This window comes from Onychomys torridus, chromosome 22, assembly GCF_903995425.1.
Source record: "Onychomys torridus chromosome 22, mOncTor1.1, whole genome shotgun sequence".
NCBI lineage: Eukaryota > Metazoa > Chordata > Mammalia > Rodentia > Cricetidae > Onychomys > Onychomys torridus.
The window spans coordinates 38,363,992-38,371,350 of NC_050464.1; positions in this window are offsets into that span (position 1 = coordinate 38,363,992).

Sequence of the window (7,359 nt, forward strand, 5' to 3'; positions counted from 1 at the left end):
GTGGTGTGTTCTCCACTACCTGGATGCTGGAGTCAGTGCCTGCCTGCCTGCCTGAAGTGTCGCTAAGGCTGAGGACTTGACAGATACCACATGGGGTCCCACAGCTCATAAATGACTGAGGGGTAGACAGTTTGCTGGAGCACAGTCCCCGGCTTGGGACAGTTCCACTTAAAATTTTCAGACTTCACAGTGGTGGGCAAGTGATTTGCTTGTGTTTGGGGCCATCTGTGAATTTTGATGTTTTTTCCCCCCCAGTCTGGTGATCTGTGGGACAGCATTTTTTGGGAGAGAGCCGAAGTTCCCACCATGTGCGGTGGTGCTACGTCACCAAGCTGGGGTTCTTTGAGAATAAGTTGTTTCTTTAGGAATACCCAACCTATGAAGACCTGTGATGGCATAGTTGGGCAGTGATGTCACAACGAAGCATTGTGATGTCATAATTCATAAGTCATAATTCATGATGACAGGGACACAGACCTGCTGACCCCAGCCCAAGGCCCAGTCCATCTCCTCTAGTGTTCCTTGCGGTTCTGGAATGGAATCCAGGGCCTCAGGCATAGTAGGCAAGCACTCTGCCACCGAACCACACCCCCAACCTTCCTCCCATGCTTTGAACAAAGTGCAGGGGGTGTTTGGCTCAGGGGCACACAGCCACCCTGTGAGTGCAGACCTACAAGGACATCCCCCACCCCATGCACTCTTTTTGTTAACAGGAACAGACCCCTCCATGCTTCTGTGTCACATCATTTAAATCTCACTGGGAATCTTACAAAGCTGACACTCTTTAGATTTTTTTTTAGTTAATTTTTTTATGTGTATGGGTGTTTTGCCTGCATGTTAACCGTGTGCCTGCAGTGTGTGCAGAGGCCACAAGAGGGCGCAGATCCCTTGGAACTGGAGTTCCATACTGTGAGCCGACTTGTGGGTCACAACATGTGGGCTAGGACCACTGAGCCATCTCTCCAGCCCCTCTTTTTAATTAAAATTTGTTACGTTTATTCATTTGTGTGTGTGTGTGCGTTGGAGCACACATGCCATGGCACACGTGCGGAGGTCAGAAGACAATGATCAGGAATCAATTTTCCTCCCTCTACTATGTACTCAGATCATAGTCTTGGTGACAAGCATCCTCGCACGCAGAGCCATCTCTCGGGCCCAAGCTGGTAGCCTTAATACTCCCCACGAGGAGTAGCAGACATACTTTTTCTGTTGTATGTGACATCTGCGTATGGCCTGGTGATTGAGTCTTCCTGGGTTGCCCAGCTCAGCCTCGAACTTGCTCTGTAGCTCCAGCTGGCCGTGAACGCAGCGTCCTAACTCAGCCTCCCAGCTGGAGGGGTTACAGGCCTTCACCCCCTGGCTGGGCCCATAAATTGATTGGCCCCTATGACCAAAAACGACCATGCAGCCTGGCTTCAGACATAGCTAGATCCAGGGGCTCAGCCGGGGCCCTCGAGACTGTCTTTCAGACCTCAGTCCGGCTTTTATGTGGCTTTTATCCCAGGACATCTTCACCAAGGTGCTGGCCCAGGAAGTTTCCAGCTTCATCCACCGTCCCAGGCACAGACCCAGGGCTGCCTCTGGCTGGGCGGGCTCAGGACACCCCCAAGTGCAGGCGCAATAGGTGTGTGCCATCACGCCCACTGCTCCTCCACACCCATTGCAGTGAAACTTTGCTTCGCCCCCTGCTGTGAGCTGAGCATCATTTCCTACACTTTGGGCTTGACCATGTGATGTGTGTTAGCCAATGGGATGTGAGCAAGACCTGCGTGGCCGGCCTGACGGTGAGGCTGAGCGTTTGCTGGTGCAGAGCTACCACAGATGCCTGAGAAATGAACGAGTTTGGCGGCCGCTGAGTTTTCTTGATTATTTTTTAAATGATTTATGTCTTGTTTTTCCTGCACGTGTCTGTGCACCATGTGAGTGTAGCGCCCACGGAGGCCAGAAGAGGTCGTGGAACTGGAATTACAGGTGGTTGTGATCTCCGGAATGGATGCTGGGAACCAAACCCAGATCCTCTGTGAGAGCGGCTGGTGATCGTAACCACCGACCCATCTCTCCAGCCCTTTGGGTTTTGTTTTTGTTCGTTTTGTTCTTGTTTTTTATTTTTGTGTGTGTGTGCGTCGTTTTTTTGTTTGTTCGTGTGTTTGTTTTTTTGTTTTTTGTTTTTCAAGACAGGGTTTCTCTGTGTAGCTTTGGAGTCTGTCCTGCAGCTCGCTTTGCAGACCAGGCTGGCCTCGAACTCACAGAGATCCTCATATACTCTGCTCTGCCACCCGAGTGCTGGGATTAAACGCATGTGCCGCCGCTGCCACCACCACCACCTGGCTGTTTTTTTGTTTTTGTTTTTAATTATTATTAAATAACGCCATCAGCTATAGTTAATGGATTCAGAACCCACCCAGCCATGTCCCAAACCAGAATTCTAGGGCAGGCATTCAAGAGGTGGGGACCATCGCCAGGGCCACCAACAGTGAAGGTGAGATTTGAACCCAGCACTGTGCCCTCAAGGACTTTGCTTCTCCATGGGGGACGCTGTCAGCTGACTCCCAGCCAGCCCCGTTGTTCTCTTGGCACCCTGTCCCTTCAGTGACCTCTGGCTTCCTTCCCGGAGGGGCTCATTAGGGGTGAGCATGCATATAACATGTATGACCAACGCTGTCCCCCACATTTAAAGTTGTCTGAGAAATAATGGATACATTGGAGATCACAGCAGAGGGTCGGGTCAAGTGAGGCTGTGTGGGAACTCAGAGGGGGGCGGGTTATAAGCTGTATTGGCTTGTTTGTGGTAATGTGACCTCCATGCCCGGCCAGTGGCCCCTGTGAGTGCATCTGTGCTTTGACTGGGTGATTAAGCAGCCCAGGCCTCTGTGCCTCCACTTCTGACTGGGCAGAAGCATGGACTTGAGGAACCTCCTGAGCCTTTTATTTTTGAGGACTCCAGGGTCCCTGAGGGCAATGAGGGAGGTCTTCCCAAAATGGGGGGTGGGTAATACGAGCAGCTGGGAGGAGAGCCATGACCAGCAGAGATCCACAGCCCAGAGATTGAAGAGCCAAGGAGGTGTGGGGAGAGGCCAGGCTGGGAGTGCCCTTGTGGAGGAAGGTTTCAGACAACCGGAAGCAGATAACCAGGCAGAAGCCTGCTGTGAGAGCCTGAGGCTGGGCCTTCTCTTCCTCTTATACTCTGCTCTGCACAGTGTGGACACCCCCACCCCCATGACTATTCCCTCACTAGATGTTGGTATGGGAATAGCCCTGTGGCCCAGTTCTGATCCACAACAGGGCAAGTCTGATGGGGGAGAGGGAATTCTGGGAAAGTAGGAGAAACAGGAAGAGACCGCTCCCCCACCCCCACCCCCAGCAGCTCCTCACCGGTGGGTCTGGAAGTGGTGACTGGAACTGTAGCAGCTGGAGTGTGATTAGGAAGAGGCTGAGAGACCAGACCTTGATTGTGGTGATTTGAATAAGAACGGCCCCCAGGGGCTCATAGATTTGAATGCTCGGTCACCAGGGAGCAGCACTGTTTGGGAAGGATGAGGGGGTGTCGCCTTGTTGGAGGAGGCGTGTCACTGAGGTTGGGCCTTGGGATTTCAAAAGTCCATGCATGCCAGGCCCAGTCTTCTCTGCCTGTGGACCAGGATGTTGAACTCTCAGCTACGGCTCCAGCACCATGTCTGACCACTGCCATGCTCCCACCACAATGACAGTGGACTAAAGCCTCTGAAACTGTAAGCCAGCCCCCAGTTAGCCACTTTCTCTAGTAATGCTGTGGTCATGGTGTCCCCTCACAACAATAGACTAGGACAGTGATGGAAAGGGTGTGGGGTCCCTGATGACACCACTGAGCTCCTTATGACCCAGCCAGCCCCTGGGCTATCCTGCCCTTAAGGCATCCTTGGATTATGTGAGAGAATACATTTCTTTCTCATCTTAACGAGTGAAGCCACAGTCTCTGTCACCCACCACATAGGTAGGAAGCACAGCATTTTTAACTCCATTTTATGGAGAAAGAAGTGAGACCCCATAAAGGAAACCACTCCAGGACACACAGTGAGGATGTGGCTGAGGCAGGATTTGAACCTGAGTCCTGTCTTATTACAGGGTGCATTTTCTAGTAGCCTCCTTGGGAGTTGCGGGAGGTGGAACCCATCCAGATCTAAGAAGCAAGTGCTGTACCACTGAGGCATATCTCCAGCCCCACAAGGGGTTGTTTAAAATTTAGTGTCTCAGGCCTTTACAAAGGTACTGAGGTTTAACAGCAGCTGGTGCACCAGCTGTGATCACATCTGGGGCCTCAGAAGAGGCCAAAGGAACACAGGACTTGGGAGGAGCCTGTGTTCCCTCTGTGAGAAGGTGGCAGCCCAGCTTCTGGAGGGTTTAGGATCCAATTGCTATGTGATCTCAAGCAGGTTGCCTTCCCTACCGGGGCCTGTTTTCCTCTCAAAGTAGGGGTACCTATCTGGGTGTGCTAGGACATACCTGTAATCTCAGCACTGGGGAGGCCGAGGCAGGAGGAGGATCTTGAGTTTGAGGGTTCCTGCCTCGAACAAACAAATGGGTGTTCAGAGTGGCTGCCCCACTGTCCTCCCCTTCCTAAAAGGGATGCTATCAACCTAGATATGAGGCCCAGCAACTCTTGGTTATGGTTGGATTCAAATCCTTGCTTCCCTGCAGCTCCTTACAAAGCCCTGTTACAACTGGGGAAACTGAGGCCCAGGGAGAAGGCACTCATTTATTTTCCTCCATTGCAACACAGAGTTTCCCGAACCAAGTTTTGTTCCCTGGGACATTAATAGAAACAAAAACTTATTTTAAATGTTGGCAGAATAGTGGGCTAACGCCTGAAGGGCATCTAACCTGCAGGACTTTTCAGAACCTTCAATATGCCAGTGTGATCTGCATAGCTCTGGGGTGCTGTTTCTTGTTTTGGGCAGTGCTGGGGTTTGGAACCTAAGGCATTAGACTTAGTGTCTGTTCCAGCTGCTGTTAGTCCCTGGCTGTCCTGATCTGGTAAGATGCAGAAGTTGCCCCTTGGTGGCATTGACCTTGTGGCCATGAGTGTGGTACAGCATGCCATGAGTGTGATAGCAGCATGCCATGAGTGTGGTACAGCATGCCATGAGTGTGGTACAGCATGCCATGAGTGTGGTACAGCATGCCATGAGTGTGGTACAACATGCCATGAGTGTGGTACAGCATACCATGAGTATGATAACAGCATGCCATGAGTGTGGTACAGCATGCCATGAGTGTGGTACAACATGCCATGAGTGTGATAAACAGCATGCCATGAGTGTGGTACAGCATGCCATGAGTGTGATAAACAGCATGCCATGAGTGTGGTACAGCATGCCATGAGTGTGATAAACAGCATGCCATGAGTGTGGTACAGCATGCCATGAGTGTGATAAACAGCATGCCATGAGTGTGGTACAGCATGCCATGAGTGTGATAAACAGCATGCCATGAGTGTGGTACAGCATGCCATGAGTGTGATAACAGCATGCTATGAGTGTGGTACAGCATGCTATGACCATGGTACAGTCTGCCTGACCACCTGATCACCTACTCAGCCTGGAGACATGGGAGCCCAAGATAGTTCCAGAGGGAGAGCTTGGCATGTAGGAACAGAAACAGAACTGCAATTCAGGTGGGAGAGGGTGGAGGAGGCCACTTCAGTCGACTTGGTTGCCCTGCATACTGCCCCGCAGCCCCCCCCCCCCCCCCCCCCCCCCCCCGCCACCCTGCAGCCCCACCGCCCTGCTGCAGCCAACCCCGGTTCTGAAGGCAAACAAAACCTGGAGCCTGTATGTTGCCTCCAGCCGTGCATAGAGCAGCAGGAGCAGAGCCGGAATGGGAGGACTTCCTGGCAGCCACTGCTAGGGGGCTGTGGGCCGTGACCTTGCTGTGGGCCTCACCACTGACCTGTGCGGAGCACTCCGTGCCCTCCGGGGCTGCTTGGTCCTGAGCCAGTTTTGACTGTTGCCTTCCCTTGCTCTGGTGGCCTGACTGTCCCACGGCTGCCCTGCGATCCAGGGTCACTGTGAAAGCATGGGTCAGTACCACAGCCTCGAGAATGCTCTTCAGGTCAGCCGTCTCAGCTCCCAGAAGGGAAACTGAGGCCCGGGGAGACGACACCCAGCCACAGGGCAGACTGGTCTGTCCTCCTATTGATACTCCTGATGCTTTATTTCATCACAATATCAGTGTTTTGGGGGGAAAGCCTAGTTAAGGGCAGCTCAGTGTAGCAGTTGGGGCTCACACCCTATCCAGCTGCCTGCTGTGCCTGTCTCGGCTCTGGGGGTCCACTGGCTTGGGCTTTAGGTGGTGTGGGGCTGCCATTATTTGCTAGGTGTTCCTTAGGTCCTGTGTCTGCGCTGAGAAACAGGTGTGATCTCATTCCTCACCTGATTGGACCATTGAGGTCATGTCACCTGCTGATTCTGTGTAGTCTGGTCTTCCACATCTCCCCGGGCTTGTGAACTTTCTACGGAAAAGCTGAGGGCTTGACTGACTTGGGACCTTTCTATCTCTGCCCTAAGTCCCACCGCACTGGCCAGGGCTCCGCGTGAGGCAGGAGGGCTGCCTCAGACTGGAGGCCCCATTTTTTTCCTGGCATAGGTATCTGGCTCTTGGACAGGAGAGGAGCTGGGGACAAGCATGGGTGCGGATAGGGCGTAATGAAACCCACATGCTGTGGGGTTGGACCCCTCTTCCTGGCTCTCATTCTGCTGGGTGCTCTGAGCCCAGGCCTCCCCCACAGACTGTAGGACAGGTTTCTTGTCTTTCTCCATGTGGGTACCTGGTCCACGGCATTATATCCTTAGGCAAGAGACTCCCACCTTCCAAGAACATTGTGAGTCTCTGGCAAGTTCCAACTGGTCCCTGGTGAATGACGAGCTCTCAGTGACAGGATTGACAGGGTATGGGTACATATGCCAGGTGTCTGGCCCAGTGTCCTCTGGGCTGGCCAGGATGACAGCAAGCCTGTCCCCAGCTACTCTGCCACCATTTAGGCTGGGGGAATGATAGACAGAAGCTGGGGAGCAGCTTATGATGGGGGGTTGTGAAACCACCCCAGCACTAGAAAGAGCTTTGGGCGCTCAGGTTTGACTCCGATTTTGTTCCTGTGGATGGACCATTGGCCGCCGAACATGACGTAGAACACATGGGGTAGCACCCAGCTTGAGTTTTGTAGTAACTTGGGCATGGGACACCGTGTAGACCACCCTCCCACCCTACCCCTGCCAGGCTCCCTGGGGTGCCCTCCTGTGGATCCCTGAGGGAGGGAGCCAGCAAGACTGAAAACAGCAAGCTCACAGCTGAGACACCATCTGTTTTTTCTTTTTTTTTTCTCTT